The sequence below is a fragment of the Bacillus rossius genome, chromosome 18, assembly GCF_032445375.1.
Source record: "Bacillus rossius redtenbacheri isolate Brsri chromosome 18, Brsri_v3, whole genome shotgun sequence".
In the NCBI taxonomy this organism is placed as follows: Eukaryota; Metazoa; Arthropoda; class Insecta; order Phasmatodea; family Bacillidae; genus Bacillus; species Bacillus rossius.
In genome coordinates, this window is record NC_086345.1 from 7,742,056 (window position 1) to 7,769,078 (window position 27,023).

The window sequence follows — 27,023 nt, forward strand, 5'->3', positions numbered from 1 at the left end:
CAAGCCAAGTACTTCCACAAAATGCAGTGCAGAATGCGCTTAAAACAGCGTAGAATAGAAAAAGAAAATGCTATCTTAGACCATGCTTTTTTTTGGCAGATTTCAACACATGTCATTCAGAATACCATGATACTGAAATTTTTTGTTAATTAAAAGTGTTTCCCTGAACTCATTAATTCATAAATTACATCTTCACCAATCTACAATAACAACATTGACCATAAACACGATGATATCCGTTTATATAAACAGATTAACACAAGTATCAAATATTAAAATTCACCCATACGTAAAACAAAATTTCGTTTTTCAGCATAAAGGTTTACCAAGTAGGTAAATATTTTTGGAGTTTAGTTCTGTAAGGTTTCCGTTTTGCTTCCTGTCGGGCAGCAAAGACACGACAAAATTAGGAATAGAATGTATTCCATGCGGGCCGTCGGTGTGACGTCACGGCGAGCTCGTCTTTCATTGGCTACTGAGCTTGTCGGGTCCGTCGTGGTAACGTGACTCCAGCTATGCGTCTACTCGGTCGGTGATACTTGACGACAAAACTGTCTCGTATGTGAGCCCATGCAGGTATACCTGCCTCCAACAGAGATGTACAATTGCACATTTACAGAGTACGCAAGAAACGCAACAAATTAAATACATTTTAAAATTCCCGTTTATAAACTACGCAAAAAAAAAAAAACCAACGCAAGTATCGGCCAACCATCAACTTGCGTGTCCGCATTCCACACGTGAAGTGTTCCGAAAAATTTCGAAGACGCAGACGTTCTTTGCTTTAGGCCATGTGCGGTTTTTATTATACACGTTACGTTTTCACTTGTTAAAACTTTCGCGCAGTGAAAGAAAATAACATTTTGAAATACATCATTGACAATTTCATATGTTTGCATGATGAACATGAATGATAACAACAAGCCTGTGGAAGTAATTTGTTTTATACTGTTTACAATTTCAAGTTGAGCGGTTGGTATGTCGTGCGGCTTCCGCGCTCTAAAAAAGAGCGTCGTTTCTTGAGTTTTCCGCCGCAGAGAACCACAGCCTGCAGTTCACTGACTCTGCTCGCGAGTGTCGAGCTGACAGGTGGTTGTGTCGCGAAAGTTTTAACAAGTGAAAACGTAACGTGTATAATAAAAACCGCACATGGCCTAAAGCACAAAACGTCTGCGTCTTTGAAAGTTTTCGGAACACTTCACGTGTGGAATGCGGAAACGCAAGTTGATAGTTGGCTGATACTTGCGTTGCGTTTTTAACTCCCGTCCTACCTCAAAGTATTAGATACTGTAACTAAAAATTCTTCTTAAGCAAACCGAAGTTAGACCAGTAATTAGTAGTTGCGCTCAGAAAATGTTTTGTCGCTAAATAACTTGAATACTGAAATTACTAATTATACATAGTTAGTTCCTACAGTTTAGTTTCTCTCTCCCATGCTGGCTAGTTTTAGGAATTTTAATAACAATTTGAAACCTATTTTTCTTTAGTACACCAACTATTTATTAGAACCAATAGTCAATGTCACTCTTGTGTTGGCAATTTCGTTTATATAGCCTAATCACATTCATTTTTTATTCCTTGATTCCAGTGTCTTTAATTATTAAGTGGAAGCATAACTTTTATCGTCAGAATAAATCTTCAGTTATAAATACGTACAGAAAACTTCACATTTATTTCAAAATCGATCTCGCACTCCAGACTCAGTGACATTACCTCTACACTAAAACATTCATTCACTGCTATGTTCGGCAGTTTCTTTGGTAGATATAGGTAATTTAGTAATAATTAATAAGTGCAGAAAAACATAGACCTTTGTTGTATCTGCAGTAAATAATAGGCTGAATGATTATTTTGTTTAAAACTATGCGCCTACATGTTCAGAAGTTAAAATCATGCCTAACTCAAAACTGCCGAAATAGTGACGTTGTTTCTGAAATAACTTATTCGTTTTACAACCACTGTAAGTACTTTACTTTTAAATTGTTATATTATTTTTATTTTAGCTCTATTAAGAAACTATTTTCTAAGCCTTACAAACTATTAAGAGAAACAATGCTGTTCACAGAACTGAAACATTGTAGTCTAAAATACGCTGTAGGCTATCACAAACCAATATTTTAGTCTCCTATAGAGATATAAACTTTTATAGGTCGTGCAACAAATTGAAAATAAAATTAAAATGATTTCAATATTAGTATTGGCACAATGTCAGTGTCAAATACGTTCGATGTATTTGATAGCAGGAATGGATGAGAATGATGTATTTATTACGATACTATGATTCTAATCATTTAAAGTAGTCTCTAAACGAAATGCTGTGGGGAAATCCTAATTCTATTTTCTATACAGGGAAGTATTAACAGCATACTTGGCGAATATTAGGCCAGTGTGACGTGGTTACAACTTACTGGGTTTGGATGCTGATTAGGTCATCGTGCTAAGTATTTCATTAAATTTTACACATGTTTTAACGAAGTCTTGTTTTAAAAATTAAAAGATATGAAAATAAAATTACATTTAGCCTGTTAAAATAAAAATGAGTATTTCGGTTCCGAACATTCTTCCTTAGGAATGAGGAGTACATTGTATAACTGAAGTACGTTGTGTGCCACCATGAGCTACGACACGCAATATTACAGCACTATGGTAGCTCGGTAGTTGCTCCCAGACAGAGGGTCCACTCTGCGGTGCAGTTCCGCAGTGCTCCATGGTGCTCGCTCTTGTCGCCAGGGCGGGCAGCTCTGCCTCAGAGGCCGCCTTGGCCCACATAGCGACGCTACGGGCCCGCTCGCCTCGAGCTGCGGGCAGGCGCGGCTGTCTGTAGCGCTATCCTCGCGGCTGTCTGTAGCGCTCACCTCGCCGCTCTGTCTGTAGCGCTCACCTCGCCGCTCTGTCTGTAGCGCTATCCTCGCCGCTCTGTCTGTAGCGTTCCCCTCGCCGCTCTGTCTGTAGCGCTCACCTCGCCGCACTGTCTGCAGCGCTCACCTCGCCGCTGTCTGCAGCGCTCACCTCGCCGCTCTGTCTGTAGTGCTCACCTCGCCGCTCTGTCTGCAGCGCTCACCTCGCCGCTCTGTCTGGAGCGCTCACCTCGCCGCTCTGTCTGTAGCGCTCCCCTCGCCGCTCTGTCTGCAGCGCTCACCTCGCCGCTCTGTCTGTAGCGCTCACCTCGCCGCTCTGTCTGTAGCGTTCCCCTCGCCGCACTGTCTGCAGCGCTCACCTCGCCGCTCTGTCTGTAGCGCTCCCCTCGCCGCTCTGTCTGCAGCGCTCACCTCGCCGCTCTGTCTGTAGGGCTCACCTCGCCGCTCTGTCTGTAGCGCTCACCTCGCCGCTCTGTCTGTAGCGCTCACCTCGCTGCACTGTCTGTAGCGCTCACCTCGCCGCTCTGTCTGTAGCGCTATCCTCGCCGCTCTGTCTGTAGCGCTCCCCTCGCCGCTCTGTCTGCAGCGCTCACCTCGCCGCTCTGTCTGTAGGGCTCACCTCGCCGCTCTGTCTGTAGCGTTCCCCTCGCCGCTCTGTCTGTAGCGCTCACCTCGCCGCACTGTCTGCAGCGCTCACCTCGCCGCTCTGTCTGCAGCGCTCACCTCGCCGCTCTGTCTGTAGCGCTCACCTCGCCGCTCTGTCTGGAGCGCTCACCTCGCCGCTCTGTCTGTAGCGCTCCCCTCGCCGCTCTGTCTGCAGCGCTCCCCTCGCCGCTCTGTCTGCAGCGCTCACCTCGCCGCTCTGTCTGTAGCGCTCACCTCGCCGCTCTGTCTGTAGCGTTCCCCTCGCCGCACTGTCTGCAGCGCTCACCTCGCCGCTCTGTCTGCAGCACTCACCTCGCCGCTCTGTCTGAAGCGCTCACCTCGCCGCTCTGTCTGTAGCGCTCACCTCGCCGCACTGTCTGGAGCGCTCACCTCGCCGCTCTGTCTGTAGCGCTCACCTCGCCGCTCTGTCTGTAGCGCTCACCTCGCCGCTCTGTCTGTAGGGCTCACCTCGCCGCTCTGTCTGTAGCGCCCACCTCGCCGCTCTGTCTGCAGCGCTCACCTCGCCGCTCTGTCTGCAGCGCTCACCTCGCCGCTCTGTCTGTAGGGCTCACCTCGCCGCTCTGTCTGTAGCGCTCACCTCGCCGCTCTGTCTGTAGCGCTCACCTCGCTGCACTGTCTGGAGCGCTCACCTCGCCGCTCTGTCTGTAGGGCTCACCTCGCCGCTCTGTCTGTAGCGCTCACCTCGCCGCTCTGTCTGTAGCGCTCACCTCGCTGCACTGTCTGGAGCGTTCCCCTCGCCGCTCTGTCTGTAGCGCTCACCTCGCCGCTCTGTCTGTAGTGATCACCTCGCCGCTCTGTCTGTAGCGCTCACGTCGCTGCAGTTCGTAGTGTTTACTGGCACAGTTCCTTTTTACACCCCTACCAGAGCTTGCCTTAGCTCCTCTCGTCTGTGGTTCATTATTATATCCCCCTTCCTTGGAAGTATCTATTGAAAATAATATATAGGCCATGGGACAGCGGTATCCTTACTAATAATTAATATTGAGTCACGATACTTTAAATACGTAGACTTCTTTGCAGGCACTTGACTGCTGAATATAAGGTTTGAATATATATATATACTGTATAGAAGTCGCGAGTGGATAGGATTTACTCTACGTTTTTCAGAAGCATATGATGAGCAGCTTGGGAACTTCACCGCTGCAGTGCGTTGCCGTAACACCCTGTATCGTCTTAGTTATTTACACGTTAGAGCGCAGCACTGTCGCCCACTGTCATTCCCCGCACCCCCCACCTAACATTCACTGCAGCTCTTGGTCGTTCAACGGGAGGGGGAAGGGGTGTTTGAAGAGTTCGACACTTGTCCGCTAGGGACCACCATAAGTCGATGCCCTAGAGATGGTGGCGATTGCGGCGGTGAATTAACCAACTACCTCAAAACCATATCAGAAATGTTAACCTGGGATGGCGACTTCTATACAGTATATATATTCAAATATATAATGTTCCCTTCACCAGTCGGCAGACTGGGGCTGTGTGAGGAACCTCGAGGAACGCAACACCCACGATGCTGACCATGTTTGCGATTGAGCGGGTCGCTGAAACTGCACGTCAGGGTATGTCGACACTGTGAACTTCCTGCCTTTCGACTTGCTTTTCAGATTCCAATATTTGAAGAGAAGTGTTTCTTTAATTTCAAAACTCCAGAATTAAAGTGGATAGAACAATACGGTTTCCTTTTGCTCCCATGTAACATGTTTTAGCTTATTATCTATCCCCAAGAGAAAGCAAATGATGCTTTTAATGATCAAATTACTTAGAATTTCACACATTTCCGAGAGAAATAAATTACAATTGTGTAAACGAGGGTGGTGTAGGAAAGTTTTTTATACAATTTTACAGTTTTCATGTTTGTAGGGTTGTCTGGTGTCTCTGGACTTTTAACTACCGTAGTTGTCATAAGTTTGCTGCATCATTGCGTTCTTGAGTTTTTTTGCGCAGTTTATAAACCCGGCTTGAGATACGTGGTACTGGCAACCAAGCAAGCTATACCAGCCATGTTCTCCTAACACACGGCGTCTCAAAACCCAGCAAATCCTAAACGCATCTGTTAATAAAGATCTGAAAACCTACCTATCTTAACTAAAAATTTATATATAAATTGCTTACTTAAGTGGTAACATTTAAACAGAAAATTACAACATAAACTACTTTACTGCTAAAACAAATGCAAACCAACAAACCCTCGCAGCAGGAATGTTTGTGCGTCGTCAGGCACAACATTCCTGCTGCGAGGGTTTGTTGGTCAGTTCCTGTTCCCAGCCTTTTTGTCTTGTTGAAGCCTACTGCATGGCCTGTGCTGTCGTGTTGTCCAGAATACCCGTGTACTATCATAGTTGGGTTCGTCTGTACTGTCTCGTCTGCGCTGTGACATTTTCTGACGAATTACTTACACGAAACTTTAAGTTTTTATGCCTTTTACATTTGACATTATTAGATTTTTGTTAAGGTTTCTGTGTGGTTTTGTTTTCATCTTTTCTTTTTTTCAGTTCTGTTCTATGACATACAGTGTAAACAAGCAATGGAAAAATAATTTTAATAAATTTTCCCCCATTGTATGAATCATTCAAAATAACAATTTTATGACAAGTATTTTCCAATTGTATCTAACAGATGCAAGCATGTCTAGTTGAGCCCGGCAGTGGCGACCCGACACGGAGTTGCCGAGACCGCAGGCCTCCAGTGCCCGCCATTCCCCGCCCGCCATTCAGTGCCTGCCGTTCGTTCCTGCCGTTCCCCGTTGTTCCTCGTTGTTCCCCGTTTTTCCCCGCCGTTCCCCGTTGTTCCCCGCCGTTCCCCGTTGTTCCCCGCCGTTCCCCGCCGTTCCCCGTTGTTTCCCGCCGTTCCCCGCCGTTCCCCGTTGTTCCCCGCCGTTCCCCGTTGTTCCCCGTTGTTCCCCGCCGTTCCCCGCCGTTCCCCGTTGTTTCCCGTCGTTCACCGTTGTTCCCCGCCGTTCACCGTTGTTCCCCGCCGTTCACCGTTGTTCCCCGCCGTTCACCGTTGTTCCCCGCCGTTTACCGTTGTTCCCCGCCGTTCACCGTTGTTCCCCGCCGTTCACCGTTGTTCCCCGCCGTTTCCCGTTGTTTCCCGCCGTTTCCCGTTGTTTCCCGCCGTTTCCCGTTGTTCCCCACCGTTTCCCGTTGTTCCCCGCCGTTTCCCGTTGTTTCCCGCCGTTCACCTTTGTTCCCCGCCGTTCACCTTTGTTCCCCGCCGTTCACCTTTGTTCCCCGCCGTTCACCTTTGTTCCCCGCCGTTCACCTTTGTTCCCCGCCGTTCACCTTTGTTCCCCGCCGTTTACCTTTGTTCCCCGCCGTTCACCTTTGTTCCCCGCCGTTCCCTGATGTTTCCCGCCATTCTGCGCCGTTCTGCCCCCGCCACGGAGGAACTGGCGAAGGGAAATAAATACATGCTGTTATTTATACACCAGCGGCGTGACGAGCGGCAGTTCTACAGTCATGCGCTCTATGGCCAGGGAGAAGCCTCCTGTCTCGCCACTCCCTGCTCCACTCCACCCACATAACGCCCTTTATTTACTTAACGTGCAACACATTCTTCCTTGTGTAGTGGTTTGTGTTCTTCGTAAATACGAGGGTTAGTCAGCTTGTACTTACAAAATGGGTTGTACTTGTAGGCTATTGTGATCAATCTCCTTCTTAGCTAAGTCACGGCTTCAACGTCATTACAAAAGTTTTAGTTAAGAATACTTGCCCGACTGATACCAGCTTGCTTCTATGTTTAGGTTTGGTATGCCCTATGTATGTCGTTCTGTGTGTGTGTTTGTCCTTCATCTCGGTTTATTCCTCTCAGTTTTGTGCGTCTGTCTTTCCTTCCGTGTCTGTGTGTTGTATGTTTGAGTTTGTTTCGGTAATAGTTGTTGTAAGTGTACGTTGGCGGCATTGGCCACACTCGGCAACACTCGGCAACACTTGGCGCGACGGACAGTGCACTGCGGGGAAACCTTCATTTCACAGACGAGAGAGCCACACCCGAAGTTCATGCTAGCTTTTTTTTCCGTTCTATCTCATTGTATAAACCGGTGTGGCATTAAATTTTGCGGTCGATTAGGATAGGTTAGCTACATTATAAATACTTTAAAACATTGTGGATGGTTGGTTATATTAGGTAAGTATAGCTACATTAAAAAATACTGTAAAATCATTTTATGGTTGCTTAGCAAATAACTTTTTAATATGTAGCTATCCAGGGCTAGGAAACAGTTTACATGATTTCACAGTATATTTAATGTAGTTATCCTAACCAAATCAACCGTCCACAATGTTTTAAAGTATTTATAATGTAGCTAACCTAACCATTTACAATTAACAAAAAAAAAAAAACCCCGAAGATGCACGATCGGGAGTTTGGCTCTCTCGTCTGTTGAAAGAAGGCTTGGCGAGACCAAGTGCGTCTCGGCGGAGCGCCGGGTACCAGGGCGGGCTCGTGACCTGATTGGTGGGCGGCGCCGGACCAGTCCCGGCCTGACCCTGGGTCGCGCGCCTGTCCACAGTCGTCAGAGGTCCATCAGCGGCGCTGCCCCGCGCGGTCTCACTTCCTCGCTGCTCGCCAACTCCCGACACCAGCATCGTCCAACAACCCAGCCCTCCGTGCATTGCACACGTTTGCCTTTTTCTCATGAGGGACAATTGCGAGGGATACTGCAAAGCATTTTCCTGCGTTTACACGCAAGCCACACTGCGTCAGATATTCGGCAGTAATATCCAGCAGCTGTTGCAGTCCGACAGGTGTTGAGGCAAACAGCACAAGGTCGTCTGCGTACCCCATTCCGTTCAACACAGCATCTCCCACCTGGACTCCAGTCTCTTGAGGAAACAAAGAGAACAGGCGGTCAATAACCATGTTGGATAATATAGGCGAGAGCGGGTCACCCTGTTTCACCCCACAAGTGGGGTGAATAGCACGAGACCGCCACCCATCGCCCTGGAGCCTTGTCCGAGATCCAGCATACACAGATGCTATGCACTCAACCATTGGTGGAGGAACACCAAATGATCGGAGTACGTCAAGGATGGCCGCGTAAGAGTCAAATGCCTTTGCTACGTCGAGAGACGCCAAGTACAACGGCCGGTGGTTGCGTCTGGCATGCCAGAGAACTAAGTCCAAAAGGAAAACGCCCTCCGAACAGCCATCCACAGATCTAAATGCTTTCTGGCGTGGATCCAACTGAATGTGCCTGGACATCCTGTTGGCCATCACCTTGCACACGTTTGCCCTCCGTGCATTGCACACGCTTGCCCGGCCCAACTCTTCCTCTGGATCATCGCTTTTGGATCTGTGCTTTAAGTACCTGCTCACGTGGGAGGGAGGTTTTTTTCCTCCTAAATTCGCCTTCGTTAAAACATGGTTTCTAATTAAGTAAATGCTGGAAGTTAAAAGCAACTGTTCGCTACCTATTATTTGCCCTGTAAAGTCATTGGCGTTTGTTACTCGATCAATTTTGAGAATGTCTACAACTGCAGTGCTATAGTCTTTGAAAACTACTTAATGTGTGATCTCTGCAACATCAAACGTTATTAATTGTTGTTGCGAAAATAATTGAATGTAATGTGGCGTTTTTTTGCTTATTTTCTCTCCCACTTAATGCATGCCTTATTGGACACCTACGTCTCTAGTGCTAGTCACAGTTGAAGCTCGTTCTGACACGATGGCTGGGTTATTTAATTTTCTTGTCTCATTGCTCTATTTGTTCTGATGGCTCTCGCGCGTTTCTCTGTGGATCACAAATTTTCTATCGAGATATTTACTAGTAAATGTTATATTAGAATTGTAATAATTAGCGTCAGTCTGTTTAGAATTTTCGAGATGATGCATAATGTGCAAGAGAGCCATCAGAATAAATTTACAGAATAATCCGTAAAAAGAATATTAACGATAAGAAAATCAACGATACCCAACACATTGTTTGATATGTGGCACGCTCGCTTCAGCAGTCACCGTCAGGTATGTTCATTGAACACGAAAACAGCTGGAAACACTTTTTTTATTATTATTTATGTAAACACAACCGTAGCAAACAACACTTAACATATAGTCTACAACAAAACTGCCGTAAAAATATTATTTAATTTTGTATTCACATTTTATTACTAGAAACAAGCTATATAAATATGGCAAATGCCTACTCAAGTCTCATAATCCATCAACACATGTATAAAGGATAATATCGTGGGCTTAGTGGAAAAAGTCGGTAAGTCCAATTTCTGGAAAAAGACTGTTAGTTCACTTACCCGAGTTTTTCTTGCCTAGAATAGCGTTATAATGGACTTGCCGAAATAAAGCTAGAAGAAAACGTCCACAATCATTCATTATTTGGACTTCCAAACGTTTTCTTGGCGAAGATATGGCCCTTACAACTTCATCTGTGAAGTTAACTCATTTTCACATAAAAGTGGACTTAGCAACTTTTCCCACTAAGCCCACGATATGTACATACACAGCGACGTAGCTGAATCTGGCACGCAGCTGAGCAGCTGAGGCCCAAACCTGCTCAACATCTGGACCAGGGGGCGGGCACATCTGCGGGATCACGTGGTGAGCGGGTGTAGCTCACGGTCGGCGCCATGTTGCATTGTGGGAAACATATTTAAATAAATGTATGTTACGAAAGCGATAGTGTTTAACGACGGATATTATGATTCGTACTTAACTGACCATCACCAGACGTGGTCAGTGTTCTGTTTGGGGCGAACAATATGGCGGCGGCGAGGTGTGAAGTGACTTCAACCACGCCACAGCATGTCCTCTCCTGACAGTTGCTGACTCCATGTTCTTGACTGACTCCAGGGAAGAAGCACGTGTATTTGTGGCGCCTACACGGGGATGTCAAAAACTTATTTTTGGGTGCATCAGGGTGAAGAAGAGGAGAGAGGTAGTAGGTAGGGTTCCCTCAATCCTGTTTCTGGATTCAGGCTGGCGCCGCTCGCTGTTTCCTGCTGTCTTCCAGCAGGTCGTTGTTTCTTTCCCGCTATTTTCTCTTCCGGAAGTTTCTCCTTGATGGTCTCGCTTGCCCGCCATACTGTTTCCGGCTGTTCCACGACGCTGGCTGTGAGCTAAATGCCCTGATTCGCTCGGATCACTGCCCTCTTTTATCGAGTATGGATTTTAAAACATTCTCCAAGAACTTTCTGGAACTAACACTGTAAATTTTTTTTATTAAAAGTACCTTTAAACCTTTTGATATACGTTTAAAAAAAAAAACTTTTTTTAGAAAACTAAATTTTTCCTGTAGGCTTAGGTTATAATGCACGACATAAAACTTGAATTTCAATAACATGTCGAATTACTCATTTTAATGCACATGTGAAATTACACATACAAGAAGTGTTAATGCTAGTACAGTACACTGTAGTTATATACAACATACATACACACATATGTCATCGTAATAATGCATAATATTTATCAGTGTAAATTTACAACGAGGAAGAATTTGCAATAATGCATATTCATTGAGACATTGGGTTATTATTTTACAGAACTAGTCAACAAGTCATAACTTGTAGTTGTACACGATGATAGAGGTTAAGACTCTTAAACTGTTAACTGAGGTACTCCGCTTATTTACTCAGATTGTTAGAATTGTTTACTTGACCATAGAAATGTGATCATTAAAAACAGCTCTTAAGTACACAGTGTTAATTAACATCCAATAATTTTCTTTGAAAATGATAAAAATTTACGTGTTGAATACTTGGGTAAATTTTCTAAATAATACAGTAATATCAATGGATAGTCATGGTAAATTTAATCATGCATGCATAATGAAACTTTATACAGGCACCACGGAGTAAAAATACACATACAGCTATGGTATTTAACAAGTAATTTGAATTGTATTTTAACTCTTTGGATGGTTTATTTACTACACGAACATATGCAAGTGTTTAGTTAGACTATCGTTAGTGGAGAGACTCGTGCCACATTTTGTGTAGAATTACACAATTTATTTTGCAGTGAAAAAGCCTTGTTGCCTGTCTCAAGACGATAAACAGGCGTAAGTATATTCGTAGCGAAACGTGCAAATTTGTAGCTGTCCTATTAGGATATATGTGGAGTGTTGTTGACACTGAGTTCAGTGCCTAGGTTTTCATGTAGTACACAAAGTATTTAATTGGGTGGTTTAAGTTAAATGCTTTAAAAAGTTTGAAAAGGGTTTTCCTTGTCTGTATGTTCACAGTATTGTTTCACTAGACACGTCGAGATACACTAAGGGTAAGGGGGGGGGGGGGGGTGGATAGTGTCGGACCGCTTCCTGTTACCTAAAACATAACTCTGCAAACTTCTCACTATTAAAAAAAAATCAAGACTGCAAACCTGTTAGAGATTGTAATGCTGTATAAGTCAGATAAAATTAAGTGCTTTTTAACAGCTTTTAAAGGAAAGATTTTTTTTTGTGTCTCAATAATATTCATCTTTTTATACCTTTTCAAAAAGTATGTCAATATTTTCCTTTTTAAAACATAAAATTTGTTGTGCCTATTGCTGTTTTGGTGTTCAGAGATTTTACTGTACAACTTTTTTCCATTTAAAATCTTTGGAGCAGCATGATTCTGGTTGGTTTAAAAATAATCTGCAAGGGAAACAAAACAATGCTTGTCGGCTATCAGTCTCAACCAGCCAGTCTCGTGGTACAGTTTTATTGTTTGGAAAAGCACGAAGTGGAGTGCGACAAAGGAAATGCACGTGAATCAGAGTCGGGAGTAAAGAGTTCAAATGCAACTGGGGTCCTCTTAAAACAGCCTGCTCTATTTCTTTATTGATCAGTGTCACGGATGTAAGAAATCCAATGTCAGTTTGCCAGTTTTCACCACTGCAACCTGACTGCAGAGTTCGAACATCAGCACACAATGATAAGTTCAAATCTTGAGAGCAATGAAGAGTTTCGAACGAATTATTTGCCTCCTTTCTTTGTTTATCATTTGCGATGGATAACACAATCCCAATACTAAATAAATTTGTCTGACCTTTGTTAGCCTGTTATTATTTTTTATGATTTTCTTTCCGCTTTTGAGCACATGATTTGTCAGTATTCCATAATTTTCTGGAAATATTTATCACATTCAATTTTACGTGACTTTCATCAAGTAAATAAATTAAAATAAAAAGTGGCGTGTATCAATGAGCTTAGCAAATTTGCTCTCATATTTCTAACTCCGAACAAAAATATACTGGATGTATATTTAATATATCATGTAAAAATATTTTTAAGTTACTGATATTTTATTATCTGCAGGTTTAGCTGTACACGGGTGATTTCGGATCTTTGTACTTAAAGGTCATTTAATTAATATTCCAAGTTAAACGGATACAACTGGATCGAAATATATATGTATGTTATATATAACGATTATGCTTTCCCAGTGGTATGCTAGCGTTGTTCTCACTGTACACACGGTGCTCACAGCTTCAGGAAAAACTACCCGATTTGATAACCGCTCAAGATATCCGAGTGGGATCTGCTTACGAAAAGCATTTAAGAATTCGCTGAGGGCTGATAGGTATTTTTGAATTCGGATTAAGTTTTTAAACTGTATTTCTAGAAGAGTTAAAATGGATTTAAGGCGTATTTTCAGAGCAATTTTTAGGTGTAAAACCAACCAGTCCAGATTCTTCATCACGCCTTTATCTTCATTTCTCCGCCGTGTATTGTTACGGTCGCCGCTCATGTGCACGACGAGAAGACTGTGCGCCAGTCCAGAGGAGACACCGCGCTAAAAGCACCAGCGAGCGTCGCGCTTATCATCCCGCCTCACCGACACACATACACCCCTCACTTTGCCCTGACGAGGCGGGCTTCGTAAACAGATTGAACACGGTGGACAAATCAACGAGATACTGGCTGCAACAGAAACTGTCCCGCTCATTATCTTGAAGTAACATCTCCCTCACGCAACATCCACCTGCAGTGGCCGGCTCATTGTTCATAGCCTTATCAGGTTTATAACATTCCGCCGCCAAGCGATAACCCAGGCTCATCCTCATCCAACATGAAACAAGATGTATTATTGCTATATATACTTCCAGGCAGATTTGCTTGTACAAATTTGCCGTGGTCACAACTGTAAACGTGATATGAGCATATCGCATAACTATAGAAACTCTATTATAAACAGAAAAAAACAATTTCTGTGCTTTATTTTTCTCTTTAATTGCATGTACCTCTTCTGCTGACCAAAATATCCATAATCGCTTAAATTATATAAGGCTGATGTTCGTAGTTTAAACAAGATATAGGTTCGGTAGACGACTTTTTTGACGTGACTTATAAGGATTGTAATAACTGGACAATCGACTTGGTATGAAGACTTAATCCCATATGGCATGTTGGTTATTACATTTTCTTGTAATTATTGAGGGGTTTTCCTGGAAATTATTTCCGAGTTTTTTTTCGGATTATTACGAGTCATTGCGAGGGTCATTCATTGCTAGCCATTGTGAGCTGTAAAAGATAGTGCAAGTGATCATAATTTATACAGGTATTAAATAATATCCAGAAAATATTTGTTTAAAAAGTGAAAATAAACACAATATGCAAAAACGTTAACGTGATAAATAAAGCAGAAAAAGCTTTAATAAATAGTAGATAATGACAAGAAAATGGATTACCAATATGGCGTGTAAAATAGCTTTATTGCTTTTTTTTTTTTTTTTTTTCAAATTTCAAGAAGAGGATATTTCAAAAATTGGTATTCAAGAGCAAACTCCAGGCATGTTTGGAGTCAATATTTTTGTGTGTCACCATTTCAGCGCGTATTAAGGTCGAGTCTCACACGCCATATTGATTTTTTCCCCAATTTTTCTCAGCATTACAATTAGTTCAGGGTTTATTAATTTTTTTTTTTAATTTAACATACTTCTCTCTCTTTTGTTTTGTTATAGATATTTACCAAATATTATATTGTCATGAAAAGTCGCTAAGGTGTGGGTAGTAATCACTTGCGCGGCCTTTTACACCCATATATATAACACTGAGTGAATACGTGTGAAAAATATTCGTAACAAATGCAAGAGAGGTATTAGATTAACAGGAAAAATGAAACAAAAAAAAAGATATCCCTTTAAAGAGCCTTTAAAACAAAGTGAAACTGAGTGCAGACTCGCAGGGCTGGCTCGTGGCAAGCCGCGGCCTTCGCGGGAGGAAGTGGCGGAGTGCGTGTGAACCAGGCGTACTTCCTCCTGCCCAGGCGTGCCAGCCACGTGGCCGGTGCCTGAGGCCCTGGGTGCCGTGGCTGGCACACCGTGTAGCGGGCGCTCGTATCGACACCGCGCGCGCCTGTCTCGACACCGATTTACTTCGAAAATGGGTTGGGGAGGGGGAAGGGGAGGGGGAGAGGTCATCACGGATAATCGTTTCAAATGTATTTAGGTTATACAATACAGCAAAATTTCGTAATTTATACAAAATACACTAAGTATTAATTTCTAAAAATATGAATGAATTAAATTATTTGCAATGACCTAAATGTCCCATTTTATTGTATGTTGGAAGATTAGTTTTAAAAAACGCAGACGTTTTGTACATAGAAGCCCTCAGTGTTGTGTTTGTTATATACCCATCGTTTCCACTTGTTAAACTGTCATACAGCTAATTAATATGAATACTTAAAACAAATTATTGACAATTTCTTCATAATTATTTTTGGATATGAATGATCAAAAGAATCCGGCGGGTGGTAATTAATTTTCTACTGTTTTATATTTTTGAGTTGAAGGTTGGTTACGTCTTGTGACTTGCGTGCTTTGTAAATGACAATGGTTTGTTTTCCATCTGTTGCGTGTTGCGTTGGGCCCGCTCCACAATGACACGGAAACCGGGACGGATCACGGAAACGGAGACGCCTCTCACGGAACAGTCTATTACAATAGCACAGAGACGGACACGTACGGATTAGCTCGGCAATGCTCAGCTCTTCCGTTTACGTCGCTCCGTGCGACCAATAGAAGCCGAGGAGGTAGGTACTTGACAGCGGCCGTAGGCATGTTTGTTAATGTTCTAAATACGTTAAAATTTGTTTCAATTACAATTATATCTAGTGTTTTATAATTGCTTGATCGTTTTTGTCAATTCTGCAAGTTCCGCTCGTGCTATGATTTCGAAAGGATTTTTTAAAAATTAATCATTCGATACACTGAAATGCAATCTCATTGCTTGCCACTTCTTACATTTCCGTGCATTGCGGAAGCATCAGACGCGACAGTGCAATGTCGCGGGAGATGTTGTCTCCGTTTGCGTGGCATCGTGGAGCGGGTCTTAGGCCGGGTTTATAGAAAACGCAAGAACGCAGAAACGCAAGAAACGCAACTACGGTAAAAGTCCAACCTTAACTCTTCTACCAGCACGTTTATAAAAAACGCAAGACACGCAAGAACGCAAGAACGCAACGCAGAAGTTGTTCAACTTTCTACTTCTTGCGTTTTCTCCTTGCGTTTCGGCCTTCTAAATTGGTTGCTTAGTATGTGGAAACTAAAACTGTCATGCAATGCATATAGAAGGCTCTGCGATTGTAATTAATCGTTACGCTTGTGTTTATTTATGTTTTGGGCTGGCATTCTTCTAGTGAATACAGCGCAATGGAGGAAGCTGATTAATTTCTTGTTCAGCTTATCCAAAAAATTTCCCTACCTGTACGATAAGTACAACAAAGATTTTAAAAATAATCATGACTTATTCCAGAAAATTTTAATTTTTGACGTTGGCAATGGCCGGCGTCCTTGCGTTTTCTATAAACGACTGTGAATTTCTTGCGGTTGTCGCGTCCTGCGTTCTTGCGTTTCTGCGTTCTTGCGTTTTCTATAAACCCGGCCTTACTGCGACGTTGCGTCCCTTGCGTGGCTGATAGGCCCGACGCATGCGCGAGGTGCCCGGAGGCCTAGCGAGGCCTGCACGTATCTGCTGGTTGGCCGAACCCTCCTCCAGCTCTGGGGATGTCTCTCCTAGTCTACTTTACTTCACTTCGTCTACCGGGCCAGCACACGCCTGCACAGGTAACGGAGACGTAGACGCAAATCTACCACCACAATGTCGGCATCACTTTCGAGCCGTTCTCGAGTTTTATGCGGTGATTACGTCCTCGAACAAACTGTCGAGTAAACTAGTCGAGTAAGCTAGTCGAGTAAACTAGTCGAGTAAACTAGTCGAGTAAACTAGTCGAGTAAGCTTGTCGAGTAAGCTAGTCGAGTAAGCTAGTCGATTTTAGCTAGTCGATTTTAGCTAGTCGAGTTCTCCGTTCGGTATCATCGCCGGGAAACGAGTTTACTGACGCACCTGTCTCCACTTTCCTTGCGGCCTTCGCCCGCGGTTCCCGAGGTCATTACGTAATCGGCCAGTTAAGACTGCGGCAGAACTGGTTTCCCCTGCGCTTCTTACTGCCTTTCTCCCACTCCCTCTCTCTGGACAAGCGCTCGCTCTCAACATTTAACTGTTACAACAGCCGGAAGGTACATTCGAACCTGCAGGTGATTTATCATCTACCGTGCGCAAAGTGCCTCGTTGAAGTGACATAATCCACTCGTCAATCACTCCAATGAACATGGTAAAGCAGTATGGTTCTGTCTTGCGATCATAAATTTGAAGATTTGTTACAATGTTAAATATTCTTTTATAAGATTACTCGCTAATAAACCGCGGCTTCGCTCGCACAGTTTCTGAGTATTGCTAAAATATTACCATTAAAAAATTATGTGATTAATTCCAAACGTTTTTATTGAACAAATAGACAAAATAAATTGTTGGATTCATAAAATATTTATTTAATAACATAACTGTTTAAGAATGATATGTTTGGAGTAGTTATGTGTAGACCCCCCTTTTTTAGTATAGATTAACAATCTGATTTTAAAAAAATTATGTTTGATTGCTCGAAGATAGATTTTCACTTGGTGAAATCACACTTACCTCCTTTTCATTTCATGAGGTAAACAATTTTAAAAAAATCTTAAACCGTCACCTAAATTATTTTAACTAGATTATGCCATCGTTTACACAGAAACATTAATTTACTATGGTTAGAGATATTCTTAGAATTATTCAATAATTTCATCTTATTACAAATACCTCCCATTATTTAAGAATATTTGATACAATTACATCTTTATTTGATTGATGCTCAAACAAACAACCAGAAAAAAAAATATTTTTTTTTTGAGTTCTCAATAAAGTAAATAGTAATTTACAATCGTTTTTCATCCAATTTACAGACTCTTTGCATCGAACAGTTTTATTATTATTATTCGTATAGATTACATCTAAAACAGTTGCTGATGCCCTTTTTTAGTTCTGATACTAACGCACTTTTTAAGTTTAAACTTACCAGACACAATTCAGACATTTAGTAATTTGAAATAATTACGTAATTTCTGTACGTTGTTTATGCCTGTTCGCGACTTTATCGGAATGACTTACGTATTTTTTAGGATTTTTTTTGGACAAAAATTGTTGTTGGACAGTCGCGTTGTGGTTGAAGGATCATGTTCACGAAATAGGTGCTTGCGTATCCTGTTGCTGCCTGTGACTTTGGCAGTGGAACGACATTCTTGAGAGGGCTACGTGATCAGCTGGCGAGATCGGCGGAGTAATACATTCTTCTGACGGAGCGGGTGCCAGCAACAGTACTCGCCGCGCCCTGTGTGTGCCTTCTACCTGACCTTGAGGAATCACTTGAAGCATTCATTCGTTGCATTTTTACATATTTTTGACGAGACAACGTTACCCGTTATCTAAAATACAGAGTCGCCACTGCAAACGACTCGGGTGAACTGCATCAGGTTTTTGATGCACTGCGTGAATACAGTGACTCGATAAACCCCTTAATGAAGGGCATTATACCCTTGTCAATATCAAAGCACCGTTATTTAAGGTCTCTTTTTTTATTTAATTCGTTGTTTATATACTTAATTATCGTATAAGTTTCTTAGCTTTTTAAAAATAATTAAAATATAAAAATGCTGCACATAAAGAGAAAGTTGATAATTATTTGCTACGTGTGGCATAATATTTAAGTCACTAATAAAATAATTTAACGTGGTAACATTTGAATTTCAGTTTGTGTCTACATTTTATAATTGGCGACTGGTGAGTTGTTTCGGTCCAAAAAGTATTCAACAGTTTTGCATGTGCCCTATCGAAGGCCACAAGTATCATATAGTTGGATTTTCTTAGCTCATTAACCTGTGGAATATTCCTTGGCTTTTTGATTCCCCCTTGGGATTCCCCATTGTGAACGTGGCCTATCCACTCGATATTCTGTTCTTCCATCCCTGGAGTTACGAATTGTCAACGAATGACATGCTATGGCGTAGTTGAATTCACTTTTCACCTCACCGTCGCCATGTTGCAACACCACACCTGATGACGAGCGGGAAAACTGGTCCGGAAGGAATAGCCCAATTAAATACAGTTTTTTTAAATACGTAGATTCACAATTTTCGTTAAGAAATAACAATTTAACTGTCAGGCCACTAATTAATAATTCTTTAATTAAGTCCGCACCGGAGCTCGGCTCGGCAGTGGCTCGTCTCGTACAGCGCACCTCTGTCCCTGCACACTGCCTCGCACCACTCATACCCCGGTGCACCAGTCTCCGCACACGAGGCCCGCAGCTTCGCTGTCAGCTGTCACTCGCAGTCTTCACTTCACTGCCTGCGCAGGCCAGTCTCCGGCCAAGTCCTGGCCTTGGGAAGGTCTCTAGCCCTCGGAAGTTTTGCGTCATCAGAATATCCGACTCGACAGTCGAAGCTCCAAGAAAAATGGCGTTCTAGACACGCCACTTCACGCAGACGGGGGCTCCGGGAACGTGTGGAACCCTCGAGAGACGCAGAGATTTATCCGAACTAATGAGGAAGCGTTGACAAAAGGGGGTAGCGAGGCGCCGCTGCTAATCGGATCAGGCGTGTAGCGGTAATGGCTGAGGGATGTTCGCTACCTGCATCTCTTCCCTCCACTGGCTGGCCAGCTTCGTCGCTAGAGTCCTCGTAACAATACACATGAGTTATCTATAATTCCCGTTGCTGAGAACAGTCACAGCCATAAAACAAAGCCGTTTTAAACTGTTCCACAGTGCAAACAACACTCCACCCAAATTACTGTCTCTCCTGCAAACATGGGGCAGAGCGTCAGCCTGATAACAAAGCGACTTGCGCAGTGTCCATTTAGTGATGCATGATTGGGCAACCTCTGTTTTTATCTAACACCTATTTTTCAAACTCCTCGTGTTTTTTTTTTGTTCGGAGTATCTTTCGTCTTGGCTCCACACAGGCATGGCATGAATTAAGGCGAGTCGAAACACTACCGTGTGGACACTTGTATGTATTCGTGCTCAGTAGTGACATTTCTTGGAAGGGCGCTGAGAATTGGTTCTTGTATCCGTGCCTTGGTTTGAAATGAAGAGGTGGCGCAGTATTAACACACTCCACTCCACTCTCGGTCCGACCATGCTGATTTCTGTTTTGTATATTACTTTATCATCTTTATTGGTGGCGATGTTAAGGCGATAAGCTTTTTTTTTAAACTCAACCACATTAAAAGATTTTCCACATAACATTTCATAATGAATAAGAAATCAGCGTAGCAAAAATGTATTTTATAAACTCAAATGATAATTGAAGATAAAGAGAACACTAACTAATTCATGTATATCTCGAAATTAAGAATAGGTATGCATTTCCTGGAATGAAATTTAAGGTAAAAGTAATTTGTTGCCAACATAAGTTAATATGAGGTAGTGTTGCATAAGTACCATTTACTTAACACATTAATTCATACACACATTCATACAGTAAACAGCGGAATGATCATGCCGAGTAGGTGAGATACTTCAGCCTGTGCATAAGTGTAGCTAGGTTATTATACTGCCTTGTCTCCTGGTGCAGTTCTTTCAAGGGCCTGTTGCTCGTGGCTGCGAAAGATTCTAATAAACGTATTGACGAATGTGCGGGGATTGCTAACATAAAGTTGCTTGTGTATCATGTATCGTGTATCGTGACTATGGGAGCTGTGCAGGTATTTTAAACTGGCCGACATAGCGAGGGGAACTCTGCTGCAGTGCATTTTTAGAGACTATCAGTGTGTGAATGTTACGTCTTTTGTGAGTAAACATAACTATCACAAATAATGGTAGAGCAGGGGCAGTCAGGGAAGGCAATCTGTATAGGTTTTATCATGAATTGTTTTGTTTCAAGTATTTCGTGTGTTTGCAAATGATTTTACAAAAATTCATAATACAACCATATTAAATAGAATATAAAAGTTATTTTCTTTTAAAACAAGTCTTTATTTAGTGTTTTTTTATTAACTTAAAGGTATATTTTTATCTGAATCCTAGTATGTACTGAAAGCATAGAATAATGTATAAAGTTTGGGATTAACCCTCGTATGTAGCCTTCGTCTTAACTTTTTTTTAGCATATCATTCATAAGTAAATAAAAATAGTTTTCGAAACTCTAAAAAAATTTGGGTTTCTATGATTTTGGTGAAACTAAATTTTTATTGATTTTATTGAATGATAAAACTAAAAAAATAAAGTGTTTTATGATGAAGGCTATATACGATCGGTTAATCCAGAACTTTTTACTGCACGACTTGATGCTTTCAGTACGTGCCGAGACTGAGATAAAAATGTTAATTTTTGAGATGATAAAAAACTATCAAATAAATAAGGACTCGGTGGAAACTTGAACGCGAAGTGTTAGAAGCAAGAAAGCACGCAGGCTGGTCGAGTGGAGGACAGGGGAAAGTGTGTAACTGGGAGCCAGTGGCGTATGCAGCAGAAGGAAGAGTGCGTGTGTGGGTCGCCCCCCATGCGTGGAGCTGTGGCTGCTGGCGGTCAGAGTGCGTGACAGGACCTTTCAGCTCATTTCTGACCACTCGAACATTTAGCCACACTTCCTCAGTTCTCAACATTTCTATTTTTAATTTATTTCAACTTAACATTTGTTTATATTTTGTTTAGAAAAACATTTATGCTGTAATTATGATATTCATGTATAATATAATTATAATTTATAAAATTATGATGAAATTTATTTCATAGCCGTAAGTATGAAGTTGACTAGAATGCACACATTAACTAACACATTATAAGGTGTGATAAACTGTATGTATCAGTGAGATATAAATTATCCACTCCAGTGCGTGGATAAGCTTCTTATCTAATTTTTTTAAAGTACCTAAGCTTTTAAAAATGACATACCGTAACGAGTGGGGGAAAATGGGCGCGTAAGGATAACCTAATTTTATACAGTTTTGTTTGCTAATAATTTTTACATCACTAATTAAACCACCACACTTAATGTCTGTTCACAAATCACTAAGTATCTGTCCAGGCCACAGTTCGCACTCCCCTCTGGAGCTAGGCTCAACAGTGGTTCGCCCCTCACCTCGCACCTGTCCACACTCACAGTCTCGCGCCACTCAGTCGCACTCGCACTTCACTCTCTCGCCTGTCGGAACTCCCGCGGAGGCCGCCGTCGCTGCTTTTATACCGGTTGGCCGTCTTAATGGAACTTAACTGGAGTGTTTGAGACGTGTCGCGTCATCCCGGGGCCGACCCGACGTTCGAAGCATCCAGAATAGCGGCGCTGATTCGCGCGACTCCACGCCCGCGGGGTTCCCAGGCCGCTCAGGGATAGGTAACAGCGCGGGGGCAGGGAGTGGCGAGGCCGGGCTGCTGTAATCCCCAAAGGTATGCGCGCATGACGTCAGCGGCCGTGCGGGCCCGCCAGGCAGCTCAGGTACCTGGCGCGCGTCGCGGCCTTGCCTCCTGGTACGCATGTAATAACACTCATAAGAGTCTCCAATAAGTTTAGATGTGTCCTGGAGGAGGTTATTTTTTGTTCTCTCTCCAGTTTTTTTTAAGCTTATTGGGTTAACAAGAAGGCATTCATGAATCTTCCCGTATAACCACCACTGTTTGGCAATCGATGGATCGATTATCGAGGGGGGAAAATCATTTCAACGACTAATATCTGTTCGTCATAGTGCCCAACACGTTTTATTGTTGGCCGCGGTCCAAAGTGCTGAGTCGCAAAGGGATCATTGCGTGCATGGCCTTTCACCAATGCTACGAAGTAAGGCTGGAGTTAACGCGAGCATGAACTGTCTTCAGTTGACCGATGTTGGCCGATGAATTTGGTTCGAACACTTAATGCTATTTCTCTAGCAATAATCTACTTGATAACCGATTATTGAAATAATAAGATTTTTCCATCACTAAATAATATAAATATGTTTTTCCCTTCACTTAAAACTCTTGGCATCTCCCTAGTTTCTTCCTCTTCAGTTTTAACTTAATAGGTTGTAGTTCACTAGGTTATAGACTTCGGCATCAGAATCTATCCATGGCACGAAGGGAATAATTTGTGGCACAGCAGTAGAGCTAAAGTCGTTTTGCATAAAGACATTTAGGTAAAGTGTAATTTGACCTAGAGTATCTTCACTGAAATGGAAAGGCATGGATGTTAAAAAAAAAAAAAAAGAATTTGTGGGGGGTTAGTAAAAATCAACGGGGTGAAGATTTTCGTAGCATGAAACACTATTTAATGGGGACAGTATTTTAATGTCCAATAATTTTCGGTATTTTGCATTAATTCCATGCCTAAAACTAATTTTCAAGGGTTAATATTAACCAAACGAATTTTGCTAGACTCTCTCAAACTCGTGTATTAATTCTGTACCTCACAGACAAACGGACCTAATTATAATTAAGGCGATTATTGTTTTATTGCAGATTATGTCTTAAAAGTTTGTTTTCTATCAAACTAACTTATACAATTTTTTTTAAAAGTATTTAATGAGTGTTATGAGAGTAAGTCCAAAACTTTTATTGAGCCCAAGAAACTTAGGTTCAGTTAGTGTTAAGTATCTTTGCTATTCGAAATGTCCTCCATTTTAAATTAATTAATTTTAAGTTTCTTATTTCAGGGCACACACACGAACACGTAGTTGCCCAATTGAGAATTTGGTTTGTTTGATTCTGAGAAATAGAATTTCAGTGAGCAGTCGCTTCCCTATGTACCTATATCGGGTGAGTTTCGGAACAATCTGTTCACTGCTGTTTGTGTGGTTCATTTCGATGCCCGAACAGTTCCAAAGTTGCAGTTTACCGCTTTTAATGTGCATCTTCCGTATGATAAAAACGAGCTATAAAAATGTCAAGATCGTGGTTAATAGATTTAAGTGACGGAAAAATTAAGATAATTGTCAAAGCTAATTTTTAAATACTTCTGATTAGTGTGGACGGTTGATTAGGTTAGGTTAGCTATATCTTGAATCGGTAATTCCTAACCAACCATTAAAATTATTTTACAGTATTTTGAATTTACCAATCTTAACCTAACCAAAAGTACACAATATTAGAAATATTTTTAACGTAGCTAACCTACCATTCTCACGATATCACATTTTTAATATTTACACCGAACCTTAAAATGGTAAACACTTTACTTTTTGAATTTTATTTTTAATTTTCAGATGTCGCTTTCCTTCAGAATTGACAGAATTACCAGAACAATCAATGTTTTAAGCAATCAACATAAAACGTCTAATCAAATACCCTATAAATGAAATTTAAAATTCAAATCCTAGACGTATTGATTATAGAAAACACTCTTTTCTAGTGTTTGGTTTTAGGCAAACACAGAGAAAAATCCCTTCTGGCACAGCCTACAGCCGTAAGTATATTCGAAGTAGGCCTACCTATTTGCTCTGGAAATATTTTGGAAACTTCTATAAAATCATGGAATATTTTAAGAACTTAATGTACATAAAATATTTATGTTCTATAATATTACAAAATGATTGACTAAATATTTGCTCAATTTCCATGCAGCGAAAATATTATGAATATTTTTACCTTAATGTATCCAGCAAATAGCTTAGAACGAATTTCATATTATAAGCCAACTAAAGTAATTATTTAATATTTTGACCTTCAAGCACTATCTTTCATCCCTTGCAGTAATAACGTAGCCGTATAAATATTTTCTTTGCATCAAGTTTGAAGATATTAATATCTTTTAAAAAAAATTCGAATTTGATACTAAGAAAGTTTTGAATTTTTTTTTATTTCAACCATTGTATTTACGGCAATATTCGTTTATCAAAAATTGTTTCAGTCAAAAGTTTTGGATAAAAATTATAAGATTTACAAACTTTTTGAACGAATTCGATGATATTCCTACGAAGAGTTGTTTGCTTTTGTCCTCCAACCCTTGTTTTTTCTACCCCTTGCAGATATAGTTGGTCGTATCAAAAACTGTTTTTAACCAAATGTTTTTGGTATCACTCGTACGAAAGGATGTGATATTCATCATATTATGGTAGTTACAGCGAATTTTTCTGTTCTTAAGAAAACCCTTCCTCGTTTCCATCCCTTTTGTCGGATATTGCCCAGTAACGAACGCGGCCGAGATTTTTCCATGTTTATAATCAACCAAAAACCGAGGAGGCTAAAAACCGAACATGCACGAACGCGACCATGGAATGGACTAGCACGAATCTAAAGGTCCAGTCAGTCCGAACTTCCATACTTGAGCAAGGAGGGTGAATGACGGACTGACTAACTGATGGCTTGTCCATTAAATCGGACCGCGGGCTGGAGTGCCCTCAATCCGAACTGCCGTGTGTGGGAACAGCGTCCTTCAGTCCATCAGCTGAGTGTCGTGGCAGACGTATTTGTTTATACTCTGTAACCGCCCTGTCGCTTTACTCCAGCAACACCGCGGTCAACAATCTGTCCTCACACTCAACCGGTGACAACTCTTTGGTGCTTTGCTGTGTTATTCCTTTCGCTGACATAAAAATGCAACTGCAATTGTAGCACCCAGAGAGTGTTTATTTCCCGCTGTGAAACGCTACATCCAACAGCAACAGCGAGCACAGGACGGTCAGCACAGAGGGTGGGATGTGCACTGGATAGTGCTGCTTGTGAAGTGACGAGCAAGTGGAACAAGTGTTGTGCTCGCAGACACGGGTGCCTCCCAAGGAAGACAGTGTGTGGTTGCCGACGACCCAGGGTCGCGCTCCGCCGACAGAGCCTGACGAGCTCGCAGGGCCTAACGGCGACCTCTCGTTACCTCCACGCTCTCTGGCGCCAGTCTCTCCCGCCGACACCTGCCGGCTCTCGCTGCTTCGGCTCCGGTCTGTGTTTTCGGTCGATTTCAGTACTGTTGGATTTTTTTTATCTCGTTTAGTTTCATTACTGACTTTCAAATATATTCTGTCAATTCTAGCAGTATTTACATACGTATATACCACATCTATACTAATATTATAAAGCTGAAGAGTTTGTTTGTTTGTTTGTTTGAACGCGCTAATCTCAGGAACCACTGGTCCGATTTGAAAAATTCTTTCAGTGTTGGATAGTACATTTATCGAGGAAGGCTGTAGGCTATATTATATTATCAATAAAATTAGGGATCCTTACTAAAAGTCCAATTTAGAATCAAATGCGTTGGAGGGGTTAGATACAACATGCAGTACACGTACGAAGTGTGTGTTGACAATGCCGCAGGCGCTAGAAGTTTATTTCCTATTGCCTATTAACATTGTTGCCACGCACTAGATGCCTTATCATTCTTAATTTTCCCATACAAGTAAAAAACACCCGTGTGATATTAACAACGAAGCAATCAGTACCCTCATAAGAGTTCAATTAGTATTTAAATACTTTTTATCACTTTAAATCGCAAACCTAAACTATTGTTTTTTTCCCTCTCTTTCTGTGTTTAATTTGTTTTCTTTTACTAGAATTATTTTTATTATTTTTAATTATTTTTCATTTTTCGGACCATCAATAATTTTCCTCTCCCGTTACAATTCTGACAAGGACTTGTAAAAAGATATACATTTTCAATGTAACGGTAAGTTTTTTCTTAATAATTTAAACTGATAGCTAAATAAAGTGTTAATTAGGGATTACCAATGATTATTTGCTGTAATATTCATATTGACTTGACTAATCCACGTATGACCGTCATCTTGGTGCGGGGAAAACACTGTAATTTGCAGCTGTGGCGGTAGAGCGACGCAGGTATCTAAACTTAATACACCTAAAATTAAACAATTTTAAAATTTTAACGAATTGGCTTTAAAGAAAACTATGTCGTTTTAAGTTACGTAGTTCAAGATGGGATAAATCAGACGTTAAATTAAAAAAAAATCAGCCTTGAGCATTGCTAGGGTTAGATAAAAATAATACAGATAATACAAGATTTTGTGTATTTTTTCCCCCTTAACTCTATGACCCTGTATCACTCTTAATGCGACCAGAAGCGTGGTCCCCGCGTGAGGTCGTCTCGGCCGGGTGGGCGGTGTCCGGGTGTCCGGCCCAGTAACTGGGCAATCAGACAATCAGAGGAGCTCTGCGGCGCTGCCCACCCTCTGACCTCGGCGACCCGCCAGCCCACGTGACTGCTCTTCCTGCTCTTCCAGGGCGCGTCTGCCCCTTGGGGAAGCCTTCTTTTCACAGACGAGAGAACCAAAACCCG

The 27,023-nt window shown here is 41.9% G+C and overlaps 1 protein-coding gene across 3 annotated transcripts in view; it reads left to right on the forward strand.

Annotated features, from left to right (window-relative positions):
- LOC134541304 (uncharacterized) overlaps positions 1–27,023 on the forward strand; it is a 475,001-nt gene that overhangs the window by 98,921 nt on the left and 349,057 nt on the right. The gene's annotated exons all lie outside the window — the stretch shown is intronic.